Here is a 21,691-nt window from a genome sequence, read left to right on the forward strand (position 1 = left end):
CTACAGACGTACTTTTGTATCTTTTATATTTATTCGTATGGGACTTGTTATAAGCGCTCGTCTTTTTACAGTTCATGCAGGACAATATTGTGTGGTGTATGTATGATCTTTTGCACAAAGGGCAAAAGTTTAGGCAAAGCTCGGCATAGCAATGTTGAGGATAACAGGGGTTAGAAAAATCTTTTTCTGTAACCGTCGTCACATGACTGCCGCTTTTGTGAAAAAGGTGTCGTGGGCATGTGGGTATTTATTTCTAGATATTCTGAAGTGGAATATGTCACCCCTGTATTTTATTAGCCTTTTTTGTGTGATCTAGTAATGTGTGCTCGTTCTTGGCATTCGTGTACTGTCGGTTGTGGGGATGATGACGGTTGTAGTGGTAGCGTAAGACAGCTCAGTTGGCAAGAGCTTCATTGGTTGCTTGGGCCAGTTTATCCCCCTAGAGGGCTCAGTGGGCCTGAGTCCAAATCAAATACATTCTTTCGCTCGTAGTCTTCTCTAACAGCGAGCCTGCTGAAGGGAAGATCTTGGCTTCAGCCAAGTTCAGTATGGCGGAGTTGGTGCTGCTAATGATTGTGGTTGCTCGAGTTAAATTTATAGCAAGTAATGTCGCCAGTTTCTCGCCCTCGGTGGGATCTAATTGCTTTATGAGGAAGTCCCACGTGTTCATACATACTGTAGAGAATAAGACGAGCCACCTGGACCCGTTATGATGAGTCCTTTTTCTTCGAACATGATGAAAAAGATGACAGTGATGGGCACGAGGGAGGCGAGGAGTCATCTTTTCAACATCCTCCCCCACAAAAAATGGCTACAATTTTCACAGCGTGTTTACCGTCTACGGCGGGAAGTCAGTCCAGTTGACATGCAACGTAATTGATATGCGTAGAGGAGGGAAGTGTCGGGGACATCGCCGTTTTTGCTTCTACCAGTGACAACTGTGTTTCTTAGTGTAACGAAGCGTAGACCTTCTGATTTGCTGAATCGCCGTTGAACTTACGAAATAGTCCGCGAAAAGATTTTTTTCTTGCCTCTTCTAGGTCAAAATTTTGCTCGCCAGTCGGCAGTCATTTTGTCCACCACAGACCGTATTCCCTTGAAGCGCCGCGTAGACATCATTGTAAAAGAAATGACTACTCCTCTTTGTCTTTCTTTGGCTTCAATTTCACACTCGCTGTCACACGTAAGCTGTATTCCAGTTAGAGTTTCATTTTAGACCTGCCAATCCGCATCCTCTAGTGACGCTTGCGTCCTAAACGAGCCCCGTTGCAATGTAAACCAGTTGTGCGGTTATTTTCCTTCGATATGGTTGTTTTAACAGGACGTGGGAGCATCAAATTAGTTTTTTGATGTACGATGACTGAACGCACCGTTTTTAAGGTATATTTCTTGTTCCGCCTGTGTCACTGTTAAAACGGTCATTTCGGTTTCTTCTGCACAGTCATTGTACGCAGGATGACATGTGGGGGATTCAACACAGAAATCAACAGAGTTTGCTTTCTGTAAAGGTATATCTTGCAAACTCAATTCTTGTCTACCATGAACCTTGCGTTTTTCAGTTGCCAGACTATTCCTTCCATTCAAAATTTTTATATTATCAGTATTGATCTTATCTTTTTCATGCTGCCCATACTCTGACCAAATTTGGGCTCCGATGAAGGAAATTCGAGCTGGCCGGTTGGATCTGGTCTAGGCTATTTTTTATTTCAAGCTTCACATTTGTGGATATTACCATGCCTTGAAATAATAATGCGTGAACCATCTCAGATTCAATATTTTCAATATCCACGGTGCTTTCTACCTCTCGGTTTATCTGAGTTAACGAATCGTTCCCCTCAGTCACAGTTTCGAACAGTTGAGTAAACTGACGCATGGATGGTTGCTCCACGCGAAGAAAGTCGTGTACCTTGCCGAACACGTGTTAATCGTTCCCCCACCGCCCACCGTCTTTTGTTGAGGGCCTTCATGATCCACTGAAGCGTCATGGACGTCAGTACGTGCTGGCAATCAATCTCATTGGGGAAACGTCGGCGTCATTGTACCGGGAGTCAGGGAGCCACGAAGGTGCATTTAATGTGTGTCGGCAAAGGTGGAGCACCAATGTGTCCAGCTAGTTTCTTATTCTTCTAATGCTGGCGCTCAGGTTTAGCGATGGCTTCGTTGAAACGGCCGCTCTATTCTTGTTCCCCAGGGGTGAGAAGGCGGTCGAAGTTAACCCCAATCCGCTCAGAGTGGCTCAACCCTAGAGGTCCTTTGGTCCTGGGTTTCTTGCTCCGAAAATGCAGAGAAAAAGACGAGCCGCCATGGCTCGTTCTGATGATCACTTTTTTTCTAACATGATGATACTGATGACGGTGATGGGCCCGAGGGAGGTGAGGAGTCATCTTTTAGAAGAAATAAATCTGGTTTTGCTTGCACTCGTTGCAGGCATATGTTCTATGAAGAAGCAAAATGAAGTAGACGCAACAAGTTTGAGAGAATGACTTCCGTTACCGCGGTTTTGAGCTAGTCTAATTGAGCCACTTTGTGTTATTATGTGCTTTTTCTGCTTTTCTACGACTCCTTGTAATACAAACTGTTCAATTATCGTATACGTTGCTTTCAACACACTTTAGTAAGGCTGGGGTCATTTTGACATAGCTGTCAATGATATCAAATAAGCTTTGTACCTTTGTTTCTTGTTAGGCATATTCTGCTTCCCCATTAGACCGGGGAGAATCACGTTTAAGGGCTCATGCACGTCTTGACGGCGTTATATATATAAACACATAAAGAAGGCGTCTAACTTTTGTTTCACGTTTCAGGTAATAATGAATTTCTTTTTGATACAGATCTTTTGTAGTGATACTTTAGCTACGGTGTCTTTTACGATATGTAAAATGCCTTTTCTAAGGAAGTTTGATACTATTGATTTTAGACAATTGTATTGCTCTGCCGCGGCATTTAGAATATTGAGTATCATATTTCATTGCCCAAAGTCGCACTTTGCTTACGAAATTTGAATAAAATACTGCATTTCAGATTTCGCTGTAGTTTTTTGTAAATTTTATTTTCCACTATAAACTGTTTCAGTTGAAGAATTGCGCTACATTTTCTTTGAAACCTATTGATGTTCTAATTATTTGGCCGAGCAAATTGTACTTTATAGCTATATCTAGTATTATACTTTAATCAAGGCGGAAATTTGGGTAAAAAAACACGGGGCCACAGCGGTCGTGGTGAGTATTATACTTCGTAGTTTGTTTCCAGAAGGGCCCGCGAAGTGCAGTCGTATTTCCTGTATCAACCTCAGGGGGACGAACAAGGCTGGTGGGGCGGCCATTCTATGAATGGCCTTTAGTCTGGTTAGTGCAGGTGTTCAAATAATTTTTCGCACCCATTTTTGATGGGAAGTTTCCATTTTCAGATACGCTTCTGTTCAGATGAAAGTGTGTGTTGTGGTCGGCTTGACTTCCATGTGCTAACGAAAGCGGCACCCATAAGCTCATGTTTGCACTTATCATACAACACACTTATGCGTTACACGTGAGCGTACCTGAGAATAGAAATGTACCGTTTCGAGTGCTTTAACGACAGTGCTGGGAAATTGCTTAAGCAGATACATAGCTGCAGCAGCGCAAGGCTCTCAGGAACCTCCGATCAAGGCCTTTAAAGGAGTTTACACGATCATGCTTTGCAACCTGTTCAAAATCAACATATTACCGTCGTGATAAATTTCTCTAAATCAGGGAAACACGTAAGTTGATAGTTTGGGAGAGGGAAATCAGATGCACGAAGGTGATTCAGCGTGCGCTGCGCTGTGCTTGATATGTCCACGCAGTCTAAATGGCTTAACTCCTAAAATGGCTTGTGATTTACAATGCCCAATACTGCAATGTGGTACTTAGCAGACCTTGTTTACTCCTGCTAAAGAAAGAAACCTTTATTATTGGCTTTCTAAGGAATGCCGCCGCTTCGATAGCTTACTATCCACACGGCAAAAAACTAAGTGTGCCACCTTCTGATGGAGCGTGATAATTGTCACCTTTTATTCCCAATAGTGTCTATTTCACCTGTGACATGGGTAAGCGGATATCTCCATAAACAATCCTGCTTACCAAGACACAACGGTGGATTATCACGACGAAGAGCAAACTCAACAGCAATTATGTTCCTTGCTCCGGCCACTGATTGCTTGCTCCAGACTTAATCCAGGAGCGGCCGCATAAGCGATGGAACGAAAGTGTGTGGCCAGTGCCTCTGATTGCACCTGGTCAGTAAGCGCTTTTCTGTACCCACTAAAATAATTGGCATTGTGATATCCTTTAAAACCCATTTGAACTCGTGCTTAATATCCAGTTGCCGCGATGTGAAAGAAGCTGCAAGTGCATTGAATTAACGGAATAAGCGTGACTGGTTGCGCTTAACACCGCATCCCACCATAAAGAAATTGAATCTCCTTGCTGTAAAACGTATTTTCGAACGTATATCAAGGAAGAAAAAAACTGGCAATAGAATATTTTATTTCTAGCACCCGGTACACAATAGCCGCCTTCCAACCTAATTGGCCTACGTTTTAAGTTTCTGCAAGAGCGTAGATTTGTTACATGTTCCTCCAAACAATGTCATATTGATGCAGACTAAACCTAGCTTCAATAAACCAATTTTTGCGTGTAGGATATAAAGAGGGTGTAGGATAGACATATATTGTAAGGCGAGGGAAGACCCAACACAAGTCGGAAGCAGTACCAGCAGTCTGAGTTTTAATCCGCCCGACGGTGACTGAGACAGAACAAGATAATCGTGACGATGATTATCTCCAGATAATGATCATAATGGGTATGCACAGATGAGACATTAGCCCTACCAACTGACGGCGATTATAAGGGTCCTACAGCGAAGCAAGTGCTCATTAACGTTGAATGCACTCACCTACGCCCACACTATTTCCCCCCTCGACTGGAAGCGACCTCCTGGTCGCAGTGAGCTACGGTGGGCGCTGGTTGTATCGTTTCATGCGGGAGACATGAACTATTTCAGTTCCTCGCCTTCGGCGGTCAGTGGGGGAAGCTGCTGGAAATACCCGATAATTCACAGGAGATGTCTGCTCAAGCACAATATACGGGCCAATATACCGATGCAAAAACGTTTCGCATAGGCCGGGGGAGCGTACGGGCGTCCAAAGTAATACTCCTTCCCTAGGGCGGAAGTGAACGGATTGGTGAGTTGAATTGTACTGAGTTTTCCGTTCTTGCTGGGCGGCTTCAGTGTGAAGGCGAGCCAGATGGCGACAGTGGTTGAGGTGAGAGACAAACACGTCAGAAAACAGTCCGGCCGGAGAGTCCCGTGCGGCAAAGAAATTGGTATCAATGATGAAAGATGGGGCGCGTCCAAAAACCAAGAAGAAAGGGAAGTAGCCCTTGGTGCGCTGGATGACCATATTGCAGGCGAACGTTACAAAAGGAAGAATGTGATCCCAGTTGCTGTGGTCCGGCTTGATATACATGGACGGCATGTCGGACCGAGTTCGATGAAAACGTTCGGTGATGCTGTTTGTCTAAGGATAGTACCCAGTGGTAGTCGTGTGCACAATATTGGCAGCTTGAAGCACTTCAGCCACAATTTGGGATAGGAAGGCTCTGCCACGGTCGCTCAAAAGGATTCGAGGGGCACCGTGGCGCACGATGATATTTTGCCGCGCGAAATCTGGAATTTTCTTAGCGAATCCCGATCACAGAGGTGATGTTTCTGCGTACCGCGTCAAATGGTCGACCGCCGTCACAATCCAGCGATAGCCGGCAGGTGTTCGCGGTCAGATCAATACAGATCAATGCCTCTGTATCAAACAGCGAAGGCGGACAGGGAGCTGGTTGTAGCAGACCAACTGGGGGAGATGTAGTGCGTTTCGTGTGCTGGCATTTGTCACCAGATGAAACGTATTTTGCCGCGCTGGTCGACATCCAAGGCCAATAGAAACGACTGCTGATTTGGTCATAGGATTTGTCGAGCCCTAGGTGTCCAGCTGACGCGTCATCGTGGAACACCTCTAAGATGACTGCCCTGAGCTTCCCAGGTAAAAGAGTTACCCATCTACTGCCTGCAGGATGACGGCTGTAGAGGCACAGGGCTCCATTGACAATTTTATAAGCCTCAGCAGTCGGCGTATGCGGCTGTTTGGAGGTCGTGCGGAGCCTTCAATTCTCTCTATTATTCGAAGACAGTAACTATCGGCACGTTGCAGGGCGGATAGGTTGACTGTGTCCGAAGCCATGGCATGAGGAATGGGTGCGATGGGCAGAGCAGGCTGGGTCGATGCGGACGCAGGGGCGACAACGTGAAAGGGCGTCTGCATCGAAATGCTTCTTCCCGGACTTGTATGTAACGGAAAAACTGTACTGCTGTAGACGAAGAACCCAACGGCCAAGGCGTCCGGAAAGGTTCTTGAGTGTCGACAGCCAGCACAACGCGTGGTGGTCGGTAACGACAGTGAAATGCCAGCCGTATTGGTAAAGGCGGAATTTTTGGGTTGCCCAAACAACAGCGAGGAATTCCTGCTCTTTTGTACTATAGTTTTATTCTGCCACCTTAAGTGAACGACTGGCATAGGCGACCACCCGCTCCTTTATTTGAGCATCCAGTTGGAGCAAGACGGCACCTAAGCCTTTCCCGCTGGCGTCTGTGTGTAGTATCGTTGGAGCGCTGTCATTAAAATTGGAAAGCACGGGGCGCGATGTAAGGGCGTCTTTGAGCGCCTGAAAAGCCCGTTCGTAGTCTTCTGTCCAAACGAAAGGGATGCCAGGACGGAGAAGGTTATGTGTGGCGAAGCAACTGTTGCGAAATTTTGGATAATCTGCGGAAGTATGATTCGAGTTCGAGAGAACTGCGAAGGTCTTTCTGCTGTTGTGGACGGGTAAAATTTAAAACGGCCGAAATCTTCTCTCGGTCAGGTTGTATTCCGTTCTTGCGTACGACGTGTCATAATACTTTAGTAGATTTGCTGGCGAAAGTGCATTTCTTTGTGTTGATCTGCAGTCCCGCATTTGAACGACAGCTGAGTACTTCGTCCAGACGTTTTAAGTGTTGTTCAAATGTAGTTGAGAAAACAATGACGTCGTCCAGGTAGCAAAGGCAGGTTTTCTATTTAAGGCCACTAAGTACGGTGTCACTCATTCGTCAAACGTTGCAGGCGCATTACAAAGCCCTAATGGCATCACGTTGAACTCGAAAAGCCCGTCTGGGGTGAATAAGGCTGTCTTCTCTTTGTCATCTTCTTGCATTGGGATCTGCCAATACCTTTAACGCCAGTCGAGGCTCGAGAAGTATTCTGCTCCTTGGAGACTATCCAGAACGTCGTCGATGCGAGACATTGGATAAAAATCTTTCCGAGTGATTTTATTCAACGCCCAGTAGTCGACACAAAAGCGAAGGGACCCATCCTTCTTCTCGAGTAACACTACCAGCGATGACGACGAGCTCGACGATGGGCGGATGTCGTGCTTGAATATTTCAGCGACCTGCTCCTCAATAATTTTCCTTTCATATGACAACACGTGATATGGTCGCCGGCACACAATTGCCGAGCATTCCGTCTCAATTCGATGGGCAGCCACAGGCGTCCGTTTGAGAGTGCTGGAACTCACGTCAAATGATGCAATATGCTTCGAGAGTATCATGAGCAGCTGTTCCGTTTGCTTCGTCGCAAGGTCGGGGCTGATAGTTGCAGCGATGCTGGACATACCAGCCGAAGAAGCAAAGTCAGACTTTCGCGACGAGGGTACTGCACTGGAGAGGACTGAGACAGGCTCTCTATTAATCACAGAAGCGATGGTCATGCCTTTGGGTAGTAAAATCGGCGCTCGGGTCGTGTTCAGAGCGGCCAGAGCTGCAGATCCTTGCGAAAAACGGACGAGGCATGCGGACAGAGCGATTCCCCGGGAAAGCAAGCGGCTTGAAGGAGATGCTACTACATCACCTTCGAAAATGCTGCTGGAGGACACTACAAAAACTTGCTCCTCACCGAGTGGTAAAGCATAGTCTGTGGCAAGGTTAAGAGCTGCTGTCGTGAGTTCGTTGCAGGGGAAGGCTCTGTGTTGGAAAGGCGAATGGCTGGTTGGCGACAGGTTATAACCGCAGAAGCTGATGAAAGGAAGTCCCATCTAAGTATTAACAGATGAGCACACTCTGGCGAAACAGCAAACTCAATATGGTGGCGATCGTTCCCGATGGTTACACGTGCTGCACAAGATGCGGCAGGCTCCATAAGATTCCTATTTGCACTACATAACGAAGGACCATTGTAGGGCATCTTCACCTTGCGTATTCGAGCGCACAGATCACCCTGCATAACAGAAATACTGGCTCAAGTGTCCACTAACACTTGCACAAAATTCCTTCAACGATTACAGGTAAAGTGTTCGAGGGGCGCGCCGGAGGAGTTGTAAACAGTTGCCACGATGCAGTTTCCCCTCCGTAAACTGCAGCATCTAGTTTTCCGGAAGGTGGTTGGCGTCATTCGAAACGGGGCGAAGAGGCGAGACGAAATGACGTCCGGGCGAAGGGGAACAGCGTCTGGGATCTAGTTGACAGCGTGAAAGGTCTGGACAAAACTGAGGCGACGAGGAGCGGTCGTGAGGTGGATATCCAGGTCGTCGAGGTCCGTAGCTGTAGCGAACGTCGCGTTCGTGGGGCGCGTAGCCTCGCCGCTTATCTTGCTGGCGCCGTCGGCGAAACCGCGAGATGTGGCCGCGGATTCCACAATAGAAGCAGACCAGCCGTTCGTTACGACAGAAATCCTGAAGGGGTCGCCATGTGTAATACGTATTCGAAGCAGGGGGTGGTGAGGAAATGGCCGTTAACTGGCCGACCATGGGTGGAGGCGCAGGAATTCCAATCGGCGAGACCGGCGCATGCGAAACAGCGTCTGTGTACGAGGGCGTGCCGAGAACCACTCCGGGGGTGCTTCATAGACTACACGTCATCGACGCCAGCTCCTCTTTAATCATTCCCCGCAAATCACTGGCAGGCTTGGTGCAGCGGTCACCATGAGAACACGATGGAACTTGCTGTTTGAGTTCCTCGCGGATAATATTGCATATAAGGGCACGCAGCTCCGACTCATGAGGAAGAGGAGCTGATTCCTGCCTTGGCTGCAGGCGAATTGCTTTTAGCTTGTACAGGCGCTGACATGTGGTCCGAACATCATCCACACAAGTTGGATTTTGCAGGGCAAGCGAGTTAAATGCAAACTCTGCGATGCTTTGAGGAGATGAGGAACCTTGTCAGCCTCTATTATGTCTGGGTTAACCCGACGGCCGCGAGAGAGGACGTCTTCAATGTAAGACGAATATGTCCCGTCTGGGCGCTGCCAGCGGCAATCTAGTGTCCTCTTGGCCTCATCTGACCGAGCAGACACGTGTGCCAAATATCTGGCGGATTTTTTCAGCGAAAGAGACCCAATCGGTTATAGTGTGCTCTTGGTTAAGATACCACCTCTTCGTAACTTCATGCAGGGAAAGACCGACGTTCTGTACCTTGAACTTGTCGTCCCACCTATTAAATTGGCAGACCAGGTTGAACTGGTCAAGCCACTCTTCGACGTCTTCCCCACAACGTCCAGCCAAGGATGGAGGGTCGCGCTTGGGGAGATTCACCATCCATGCCCGCAAGGTAGAAGCGCCAGCATTTGGTGCTTCTTCTCGCTCTATTGGATGGGTTGGCGTTAGCACAAGGCGGCCGGAAAAGAGCTCCAGGGGTTTAGCTTGGTCAGGGATAGGTAAGGACAGAAAGAAGCAACCTCAACCACTTGTAAGGCGAGGGAAGACCCCACACAAGTCGGCAGCAGTACCAGCAGTCTAGGTTTTAATCCGCCCGTCGGTGACTCGGCAGAACAGGCCACTCGTGACGATGATTATCTACAGATGATGATTATAATGGGTATGCACTGATGAGAGATTGGCCCTACCAACTGACGGCGATCGGTTACAGCATATATAAGGGTCCTACAGTGAAGCAAGTGCTGACTAACGTTGAATTCACTCACCCACGCCCACAATATATAGGTCTTCAATACGTACCACTTTGATATCCACAAAATGTTTGCAGTTGTAGCAACAAGTAGTAGACGTAATTTTGAACCCAGCGGTACGTCTCGTACACATCGGCAACTTGGAATGCTTACATGTGCAGGATATCTGTAGCAGGTAACATCCTTTTCTGGTGCGTCTGAGTTGAGGCCACGAAAGCGTAGCTTGACGTTGCATTTGGAAAACTGGGAACGCAATGCAGTTTGGCCCTGTGCCGCAGGATTGCGTACGGATGTCGGTTTTGTGGCGGCACTAGACACTTGGAACCTTACCGCATTCTCCAAGCACACCTAGTTAGTGTTGCAAAGCCGCGACTACCTTCCTCTTTGTGCTAAACACGTCTTGGTCCTTCGACGTATAAGGTACAGGTTGGCCTTGCTTCACATACGTTTTCATTCCTTATTTCCACTGTCGTTGGTTTAATAAGCAACCACTTTTTCATTTATTTGTGCTTTGACCAAAATTTACGGTATGGCTTCCTGTCTTATTTTGCGCTCAAAATATTTGGGGTTAACATTTACTTGCGGAATCCAAAATGGTTTGCAGTTTATAATTCGTTTTTGAATACTGGTTTGAAGCGACAACTCTTAGTTGGTGGCAGGTACTAACACGATGACGTTGGGTTGCATAATTAATAACAAAATATTTTATAAATGTATTGACTCATCGTGACGAACAACGCGCAGCGTGACCATTGGGAAAATACAAATACTTATAGCCAACACAGGAAATGCTCTTTAATATGAACATAAAAATGTTCATATTACTGTACTTAGTCCGATTATAGTGCGATTTATTTAGAAGCCATGCACGACTGCCAGGTATATTAGGCGCACCCTTGTTTTACCTACGCAACTGGCTTTATTTATAAATTTCGGACAATCTAATGATTGTAGAAAAGACAAAAATTATCATAACCTATCAATACATCATTGACATTTAAACTGTGTTGACGCCCAGAATCGGCCTAAATGCATAAATGCCTTAAAAAGCGTGTTTCACAACCTGCAGCATGGAAGATTGCCACAAAAAATTATTTCTAGCGGAATTCGGGAATGCAAAAGAAAAGACACAGCAGTAGTTAATAAATAAAGAGTAGAAGGTGTACATTTGAAATGACAATATACATTCCGAATACTTTTTGTAAATAGAGAAACCGTAACTTACGTATATATTCTGCATAAAAGAAGAACGCTGTTGATTAGTAGGTCCGTAACAAACACGCCAAGACACATCTTCAAGAAGAAGTGTTGAAAACTGCAAATGCATAAGGTACAATTGAAAATAATATTTAGTGCCCTCACCGATGCAGCTGTACTCTAATACAGACCGCAGGAAAGCCAGCGTCATCTGACGATGATTATAAATGATTGTTGGTGAAGTGAAAGATAACAAAAACACTTCCCGTGGCCGGAATTCAACCAGGGTAGTTGGCGTTCTTATATCGGCGTGTATCGGAGTGCTCCATTTTGACATGGGCGAACGCAAAGCATCAAGTTCTCATTGACACCACGAACTGCACACCCACACGTTAGGTTTACGGAGTGCACAGCAGAAGTTTTGGTGAATATTCTAGAGAAGTCGTGCGTGCATCCAAAGTAGCATTTACTCGAAGTGTGGTATTGGCTCATAAAACATCCATCACGAGAAAGCTTTGCTTTCAGGCATCGTCCTTGTTTGATGGAGGGGTGAATAATTTTTTAACCCCATTTTCTGTGTTCAGCCTTAGCGAATGCACAATGATTACTCACGTCATGCATCCAGCAAAAAACAAAATTTCACATGACACAACAAAGTCGCGAAACGGAAAGGCATAAATATAAATTAATGAAGACATCCGAATAGCATGCGGTGCCTGGGGCTAACGCGCCAAAGGGGCCAGCTGTCCTAGCCGCAACACACCTAGGACAAACGAGAAAACGCGCCTCGACCGGTGGCGGCTCGTTGTCAGTGCACGGACGTGCTTATATTGGACTGGTTCGAGATCCGTGTGCTGTACAAAGGACTTTCCCAGAGGAGACGCCGCAGCCTTCCCAGCATCTTCTCCTTGGTGCATTTTCGCCTGAATGAGGACTGGGCTTGCCAGCGGCCAGCATGTGCATTGGCCACTCCGAGCTGTGTTCCCAACCCTGGACTTTCACATCTCCCTCGTGTCATCGTGTCATGGCTGGTAGACGTGGCAGTCGCTGGGCAAGGGCCGCTGAGTGCGATGAAGCACCGCTGTCATGCCAGCAAACCAGCAAGCAGAAGGGGTCGTAAGACCGCTGTTTTTAAACTTGCATTCTGTAGCACGGTCGCGTTTTGCCTTTCTTTCTATTTTCTTTATTATTTTGGTCAGATTTAGAGCGTAAGCAGTTTTTTGTAAGGAGCACTTTAGCGGACCAGTTGATTTTTGTAGCTCGCTAAGAGTCACCGTGGGACATCAAGATATCACCGCAAGATTCATGACCGCATAGTTGGTCATGCTCCACAACACAGTCAAGCAGCGTAACACCCAAACAGATGCTTCCAAAAGAATATAGGTCGTACGTCGAATCAGCCTACCAAGGAAACCTTAAGAGTATACATAAAAAACATGTTTATATAGGCAGGATTGTTCAAAAGAATGAAAACCGAGAGCACAGGTAAGACATTTAATTATTTGAAACCTAGAAAACAGAACGTACATTTTCAGAAAAGGCATGAACTCAATTGGCAGTCCCCGCGTTCACTTATCGAAGTTTGCTCATTAAGTTGGTTTTTGATAGCAAGAGAAAACCTGGCCGCGGAAAAAAAAACACGACGCCTCAAAAATGCCACAGAAAAACTCCAGCGCATGCTACATAAAGAAACCACAAAAAATGCGAGCCATTCCAATCGGTGAATGTGGTGGGAAAGCGAAGCTGTAAACGATACCCACAAGGATTAACCACGAGGCGTCGCTTCAATTCGCACACGTGGCTCTGAAAAGTTAAACAAGAGACAAAGGACATGTATCTAGGCGCATCCCTAATTTCATCAAAGAGATAGTGTTTGCTTGAGTTGAATCAACGCATGATTCATGAACGGTGTTTTTATTAGGTATATTGGCGACGCACATGAGTGGAAACTCTCTGTCTTTGTTTCTGTAAAATAAAAAAAAGCTCTAACTGGTTGTTACACGTTCTCGCGTGTACGCCTGTACCGCTGCCGAACGAGGTGGCCAGTTTGGCAGCAGAGACGAAAAAGATGTGAGGGGCCACGCATTGGTGTGAGCTTCATTTATTTCTATATAGTAACAGTCCTATGGGCGCAAGGCGTCTATACGGCTGCTACACGTTGCGTGGGTGGAGCGCACAGCAGCGCGAGAGGTCACGTGACGCTATCACGTGGCATACAACGAGAAAGCAGGTGGTAAACCTGAAGATGTGCTCCGTCAGTGCACCCTGTGTCTCCCCCGCTCCTCTGCGAGGGCTCATTACTTCATCAGTAAGACAACAGGCTATAGCCCCGTTGGTCTGCTCGTTCCAGGTTTGATTCCTTGCGGTGCCAGCAACTTCTTTGATTAGTTCTCGGGAGTTTCATGTTGACATCAACAGTCCCATCACAACCTTTATGGGTAGAGGTAAAAAGCTTCGCTTTAAATGAAGAAATTTCTCTCGTGTAGTTTTCCAGGTAGAGCAAGAAACAAAAGGTAAATAATAGCAATTTAGCTGTCACAGAACAAGGTGCGGGACCACTGAGAAGATGGGAAAAATAATTAATATTAAACCAAACTCTGTTTACTTTAAAAAGAGCCGATTTAGACATGAAGGGAAAGAGTGAGATGGCGGGTAGCAAAAAGCACAGTATGGCGCGAAGGCTCCTCTGGCGAATCACGCTACTGCACTTGGCAGCTTTATGTTAATTTTAACTGCGTTATTTTTTATTTCTCTATTGTTCATGACGTCACTGTTTCCAGCGTTCTACCAGTTGATTACGGAAGATGCACAACTTCAACCGTTTTCTTGTTTTCCTTGAATAATACAATTTTAGCATATTCCATTTTATTTTCCGGTTCCCGTAAATTTTCGTCAATAGGTTTTTAGTGCACAATCATGGAACGATCGTGGAACGATCTTCGTTTTAATATCGCGTCGCTGACAAAAACAGAAACCTTCCGCAATCACCTGCACAAGCATTTTTGCATATAAAACCACCTTATAAAAACTCAGGTGTTCCTTTCTGTAAGCACCATTATGTTTTTCTTTTCCTTTCTTTTAAGTTTTCTTAGAGTTTTGTCAACAACACTTTTATTTTTATTTATTGTAACAATAATGCGGAACACGAATGGGCTAAGCATGAGTGGTGGTGTTACATTGTGTTAAGACCAGTTACACACTTTGTGGTGGGTAAAAAAAACGCGTGAACAAGGCAGTACAAACTAATTCGGTGCATATGTGAAAATTCTTTTTTAGTGGTGTTTAGAAATATCGTTTAAAAACTGGATGTTTTTATTGCTCGTATTTATTTTCTGGCCTCTCTGATTGCTGTTATGTTCTTTTTCTCTTTTTCCACTGACTTGATCCTGTCATATAAATTTTTGTTACTCTTCTGTTATTTTTATTATCTGCTCTTCTTGACTCCTTAACCAATGCCCTGGTGAGCCTGTAAGGTACATTGGATAAATAAATAAATAATTCTGGGCTCCCAGCAAAACCTGACTCCGCACGCAGCACCCCCCGGAGAGCTCCGTCAGCGTTGCTTCCTGATGGAAGCACTACGTGTCTTTTTCAGGCTACTGGGTAATAAAAAATTGAGTGAGTTACAGAATTAATATTTCTTTCTCACTTTTCAACTTCTGACAGCTCTGACAGTAACCGTGGTGAAGTCCGTCACATTTGCAACACCTAAACTATGTGGTGTAGCGCTCATCAGTCCGGTGATCACGCTATGACAATCGTTGCTACCATGTGCGTACTATTGACAAAGCAACATTAAAAATTTGAGATGTATGTCTGAAAACCGAGGAATTCTACTTTGCGGGATTCTGGTATGGTCCTACGGTGAAATCTAAGCAATATATGTTCCGTTCTTCCCTCTTTAAAATCGCACCTATTGTGATATGTCGACCTCCGTAACGTCTTCCCGATATTGCGGTGCCGGTGGGGTGTCATAGGGATGTTCATATCACCATTATTTGTTTGCGTAATTTCGTCAATTGGTGGTTCTTTGTTTTTAACTTAAAGGGCATGGCACCAGGGGTTAGCTTTCTTGCTTTACTGATTTTGCAATCACACTTTCCACCAATTTTGCCATCAGAAACACACACTTTGTGATAATTGGTGTATCATTGTCCCATGATTACAAGGCAACAAATTGATTAAGGTTTTCTCCATTGCCGAAAAGGTTTCACACTGGCTTGAATAGCTCTGGTGCAATTTCGCTTTCTGGGCCCAATGTAATAACAGAAAGGTTATGAGAATACCACGCGTTCCAGTATATAGCATGGTAGGGCCACACTTTATTCACGAGCCTTACTCTGATAAGTACAGAAACTGGGGAGCTCCATTGCCTGGTAAAGAGACAGGGAGCCCTCCATCCGGATCTTGACCAAGGCGCAGATGTTTAGCGTTTCAAGCTTCTGTCCATCTGTCTTTCGGCTCATTGCCACGATTGGTCATAGCGTGTGGAGTCTCGTGGTGAGCCGTGTCGTCAGTCACCATAAAATCCATTACTATTGAATGAGTACACAAGGTGCTCCGCACAGGTATGTCTACTATAAACAATGTTATTTTGCTGCGTAGGCCACTCCGCAGGTCGCACTGCAACACTCCTTATATAGCAGACTTAAGGAAAAGTTTGTAAAGACAGGAAATACTGTTGCTCCTGACTTGAGCCTATTTGTCCCTCTCCTTGAATAAAGTGTCGCGCCTACTGACAAAAGGCTGGCAGAATGAGGAAATTTTTCTCCCCAAGCGGGAACCGCAAAAAAACAGACGGCTAGTCGTTATAGCCATGACTAGGCACTATGGAGTGCGAAATGGTTTATTTTTAATGTTTGGTGCAACGGATCCCTCTTGGCATCCCATTTTTGCCACTTGGAAAGAACGAGTTATTACACCCGCGCATAGAGGAATTAAACGAGTCAAACACGGGGTGACTGTGGTCTATATCTAGTTTTGTTGTCGTAGTTTTGATTTGCATACCAATAAGGCCAACCACGTCGGTTGCACAAAGGTACGTATCTGTTTTGCCTTACCCCTGAAGGTCATATAAATCTGCTTGTGTGAACTGGGTGCTCCTGTTTTAATGACGCCTTACCAGTTTCATGCTCTGTTTGATTAAGCCGTTACCAGTAGAACCTGGGCCGCAAAAGCTTTCGCTATGCCCATTGGCCTGCTTTCCCATCTCCGGAAGTATGACTGGTGGTGAACTCCGAAATATTCTCTATAGACTTAAAAACCTTAGAATCTATTTTGTACAGCGCTGTTTTCAGAGATCGTAAGAGTTCTCGAAACAAAGGAAAGAAAAATTTAAGGGCAGTATTTTTTTTTCTTTTTGTTGAAGAGCAGGGTGAAAAGACAGAGCCTTGCACGACGCGCTCAGCACAAAACATACGCTCATTGAAGAGAGAAAAAGTGGTATTGTTTTTCAAGACGTAGAGTGGTGCCTACGTGTCATTGGTGTGTGAAAAGCATGTTTGACTACTCTTAAGATTAAGAGATACCGTCTGGTTGATCCAAATGTGTGCAAACGATTAGGCACGCTTGATAACTTTGCTTTGACGACAATGTACCGGCACTTGAGCATGTTTAGCAACCAAAATTTGCCGTTTACAGAATTGCTTTCTAGACACCTTCGCAGAACCGTTTAATATCTAGTTTGAGGTAACTTTTTCTACAGCTCCTTTGTGAAATACGGAGAGAACTTTCGTTCGGATATTTTTTTTTCGTGAACCAGTATAGTATACAGGTTCAAAAATTTTTTTTTGAACGTGTATTTTGAATTTTGAAATGCAAGCTCTGTGATGAGTGACGTAGCAAACAATAGAAAAAATGCGACTGAGCTTGTACCGTTTGTAAACGTACTTGATTGGGAATCTTAAAACTCTCATTGGGCTTTTGAGTGAACGTGCACTTTCGCACGTTCTCTGTGCGAGGCCTGCGTCGTACCCTGGGCGTGAGCCCCGTGGTTTGACTCCGTGCTCACAATTGCAAGCTTGCTGGGGTTTATTTTGAGCACTCGACGCAATTGCACAGCATTTGTGTGAAATCAGCCACGGTTTTTTCGCCGACGCCGCGCTGGTCTGTCGGGTAGGATATGTGGATTAGTTTCGGTTGGGTCGTGAGCCCACTAGCTGCTGTCTGAATAAAACATATGTCAGTTGATAAAGCCGGGAGAAAGAGGGTGGGACAGTTCAGCCAGCCACGCGGAAAGAGTAGATTTTCTATTTGTGTTTGGTCATTTGGACCGTAATGCTGAATGACAGCCCGCGCGCCGTGGCATGTGTGCTTCTTTGTGGTTGGCATTGCGGTCGACGGCTTGCCCGCGCTTGCCGAGATAGACTTCGTTATCCATTCCCGTTTTCAGCCGTCGTCGTTCTTGGAAGCCTGCAGTATGGGAACCTCTTGCTTCGCTCTGCTGCCTTTTGCGTAATTTGTTCCCCCAGCCCTGAGTTACCAAGCACCATGTGTCATTCCGTGTCAGAGTCAGTCAAGGCGTTGACGACCTTTTTTGAATGCTCGGCCTTGGTTCATCTCAGTCCTGGGTTTGTGCGAGCGGAATGATGACCGTACTAAAGCCGCGTAGCTTCGCTGAATCAGCCGCGTCTAAATAGTGGTCTGGGCTGTCGGCAGCATACAGGTGGATTAGCACTTTGCCAATCAACGCTCTCCTTCCTTATTTACACTCTGGACCATGTTGTTCACTATCAGGTGCTAACGGCTTTCCGCCTTATCTCGTCGGTGCGTTAGAGATGCGTAAAACCCCCTGCCCTTAAATGTATTTCCTGGCTTGTAGGGGATTTAATGGTTGGCCTTTATTTGAATTTTTTTAAATGTCATGCTGTGATGTGCCACGGTTGTGTACTGCAAAAGCGTTATTCCTACTCAATGACAGAATGAATGTAAACGGTTCTTGTTATGACAGTACTCGGCCGAAAATGTGCCGTTTCGTGGCGGGCAGCACCCACTCGAATAAAAATGTTTACTTTTGTATGTCTTCTCCTCACGGCTGGAAACGGGTTCGCACTACCTAGCGAAGCAAAGGCGGCGCCGGTGGCATATTATACGTTGTTCCTTATCGTTAGTCTACAATAATTCAAGATACTTCCTCACAAGTCGGGCTCACGAGTGGACAGTGAAATATCACGTTATTTGTTCCCGTCGTTTCCGCGGTAAATCATGTTTCGGTATTCCGCCAGGACCTACGCAAGTTAACTGAATCAAATTCCGGTTGTGTTCAAAAGAGTAATTCCTCTAACACACCAGCGATATTTTAAACGGGTAGCTGATTATGCTTGAGCTCTGCCTACGCCTCACGTTGAAAACAATGAGCAAGAAGTGGAGAGTGGCATTTATAGCCCGAAACGTGTGAAAGAAGGTGGCGAGTAAACAAGAAGCGTTTAGAAAGTATTGGAAAGTGCCCATCAAGATGACACACTTCCCGCGGTAGATGTCGAACTCATTTCGCCCGTGTTACAAAACCGGCTTCGAAGCCATTGCGCTACCAGCAAATGCGGCGCTTAGATATTGATTTGGTTTCGTAGTACTGGCGTTGGATTGCAGCTTAACTGAGTTGAAGCAGGCTTCGCTTTTCCTATTCGAATCTTTGTTTTCAATATTTAGCGGAATATATTGTGCGCTTGCATTATGCTCATTTCACACAGAGGAAGTTCCGCTTTTAACACTCTTTTTATAAATAGGGGAATACAGAAAAGCCAATCTAAATCAAGTAAAGGCCAGCAGCTCCGCTGTTTCTTCATGATTTTTGCTCTTCAATTGCAAACTTGGCCGACGTTTTTGAAAAATATCACAGGACTTCAACTATAGACAAGTGGTATAAACAAAACTTTGTAAGGAATGGGCTTTTTGACAAAAGATTTTACTAAAAATAAAGCTGAAAATCAAATTCCCTCTTAGTTTGCAAAACACTTCGCTGGATTTTAAAATTGTGCTGCTGAAAAATTCCTATACCATAGTGAACACAAAATGTCTGCTTATGCAAATCAAACTAAAAAGCTACTAACCACAACAAAAATATTAAACAGAAAAAGTGACGGCTTTGTCAGTTGTCTCTTCTGCTCAGTTATCTTCAGCTGTTCTCTCTGGTAGGAGTTTACCAACTGCCCGAGAGCTCATTGATTTCCTGTGTTGTTGGTATATTCTGCTGCTGTAATAAAAGTAGAAACTTGGCCAAAGTATCACTTAAAATAGTGTCGTAGACTTTGGACACAAGTATCACTCCAATAGTCGGCATCTTGCCGTGGACTTCTCTGTAAAACGTTGTAGTTCCAGACCGTCAAGTTGACACCACTATAGAATATTAATCCACCGCGAATGCCAGGACGACAAATACAGCAATACCGGGATCACAAGTATAAAACTTTACATCTAGGTGTGTCATTTCAATGTAAGCCATCTATGCAAAAACTTTTAAAGAAGCTTTCAGAGCGGAAGTGTTTCCAAAGTGGGCTAGAGACAAAATTCGAAATGCTAGGCAAAGCAATACATTTGCTCCAAATGACATGAGATCACTACTTGCCGTGTTTTTATGGCCCACACACAGCCAACTGTACCCACTTAAGCCAAACTTCACGTATTTCACCTGCAAAATACAGGAACAACAGGAGGAATTTCCATTTAGCGGTGTTGCTGCCCAAAACAATACAAGCAATATGACTCGCTAGGGACTCACTAAACGGATGAACTAGAAGAATTGAACTACAAATGCTGAACTCAGCTGACACTCGACAGCCGTGGGGGGAGATCGCTGGGAGAGGTTTCCGTCAGAGAGTGTAGACAACAAGAGCGGAAATGGCGAATATGGCAAGGGATATTTAGCCTGCGCCTAAATGTAGACCAACGGGTTGTCTTGTTTTTGACCTCCATCTTAACATTAGCCGCAAGAGACAGAACCGGAACCCTTAAGCTTACTCTCAGCAGCCCCACACGTTTCCCGTTCAGCTACACACAGCAGTGAATGCCCTGACAAGTACAACACAATTCCCCACACCTCAAAATAGACATACGGCAAGTGTTGCAGTTACCTTGCGTGATACATAGAGACCATTTTTCATCATCACAACTACATGGGCTCCGCAAAAGCTACGTACTGCACGCGCCAATGCCCTAATTGTTCATGAACTACTTCTCGCCTACTTACAGGAAGTAGTATAAGATAATATTGTAAGGCCCTTGGGTAACTGGTGAAGTAGAACGTTTATACTCAGTACACTTGTTTCAGGACACCGACCTCAGAAGCTGTGATGTTGATCACCGGATGAAGTGGAGTCGTTCCTCGAACGGTATATATTGGAGATAATGTGGAACTGAACTAATGTAACGTTCACGTTAGAGACTTTTTTTGCTTTCGCGTTAAAGAACTCCCGCCGGTGAGATTGGCATTTTGGCTGCCATTACACTGAAGTAGGGGGATAGTACGGCTTCAGCAAAGACACGTTCACAATACCGGTGGTTCAACATTGGTGGTCCACAAGTGGAGTAGCCGGGTTATAAAGGAGTTGATCGGTGAGGGTTTCTCTAGTATAGTGTGCAGTTCAATAAAACCGTTTCTGGTATTTCAGCATAGTTAACGAAAGCGGACAGGAGTCACTAACAACTTTTCATTGGTGGGTGGGAAATGAGCAAGGCGGTGATATAAGTCGAGACGCTCATTTTATTTTTGCTGGCATAGAGTTGTTTGATTACAGCCCAGCTGGCGGCAGTACTTGAAACGAAAAAGAAACTGTTCAGTGCTGGCAGCAGAGCGCGACACAGCGGCGGTAAGAAAATAGGTGTCGGAAATAGATCTGTGTAGCAGCCGTATATGAAAGAGAACGAAGAATAACCAGTCTTTTGTTTTAGAGCCATAGTGTAAGCGCAAGTTACCAACGAAAGTACGTGGTTTCAATTACTGAATCAGGCACGATGTACATTACAATTTGTTCAAAAGCGTGCGGAGAAATCTGTGTGCGGGTGCATTTTTCTGAGGGTGATATGCTATGATAAATATCTTTACAATTTTTAAGGCATTTAAGACTTTTATGTTAATGTTCGAAACAAACATTCTCTCAGTCACCCACCAGAACACACCGGGCGCTATACGTCAGTAATGCAAACCACGTACGTGAAATGTAAGCAACATTGTTCCGTTCTTCCCTCTTTAACAACGCACCTCATTGTGATATGTCAAATGCCGTAAAGAAGCTGGCGACTTCAGCAAATTCAGAACGCAGGGGAGCCGTTTCAGATTAGCGTGTCAGGTCGTCGATAGCAATCACACTCCAACGTTAATTGTTGGGCGTTCGAGGTAGTGGACCAAACATATCAATTGCGACAACCTCAAAAGGAGCCGTGGGGAATTCGATTGGCTGCCGCTGCCAAGCGGCAGGTGAGGTGGGCTCTTTGAACACCGGCACAGTGTGCTGGACGGGACGTACTAGGATATATTTCTGGACATATCAAGCCAAA

Source organism: Haemaphysalis longicornis, unplaced genomic scaffold (genome assembly GCF_048455015.1).
Source record: "Haemaphysalis longicornis isolate Haplotype H1 unplaced genomic scaffold, Haemaphysalis longicornis Haplotype H1 scaffold_11, whole genome shotgun sequence".
In the NCBI taxonomy this organism is placed as follows: domain Eukaryota; kingdom Metazoa; phylum Arthropoda; class Arachnida; order Ixodida; family Ixodidae; genus Haemaphysalis; species Haemaphysalis longicornis.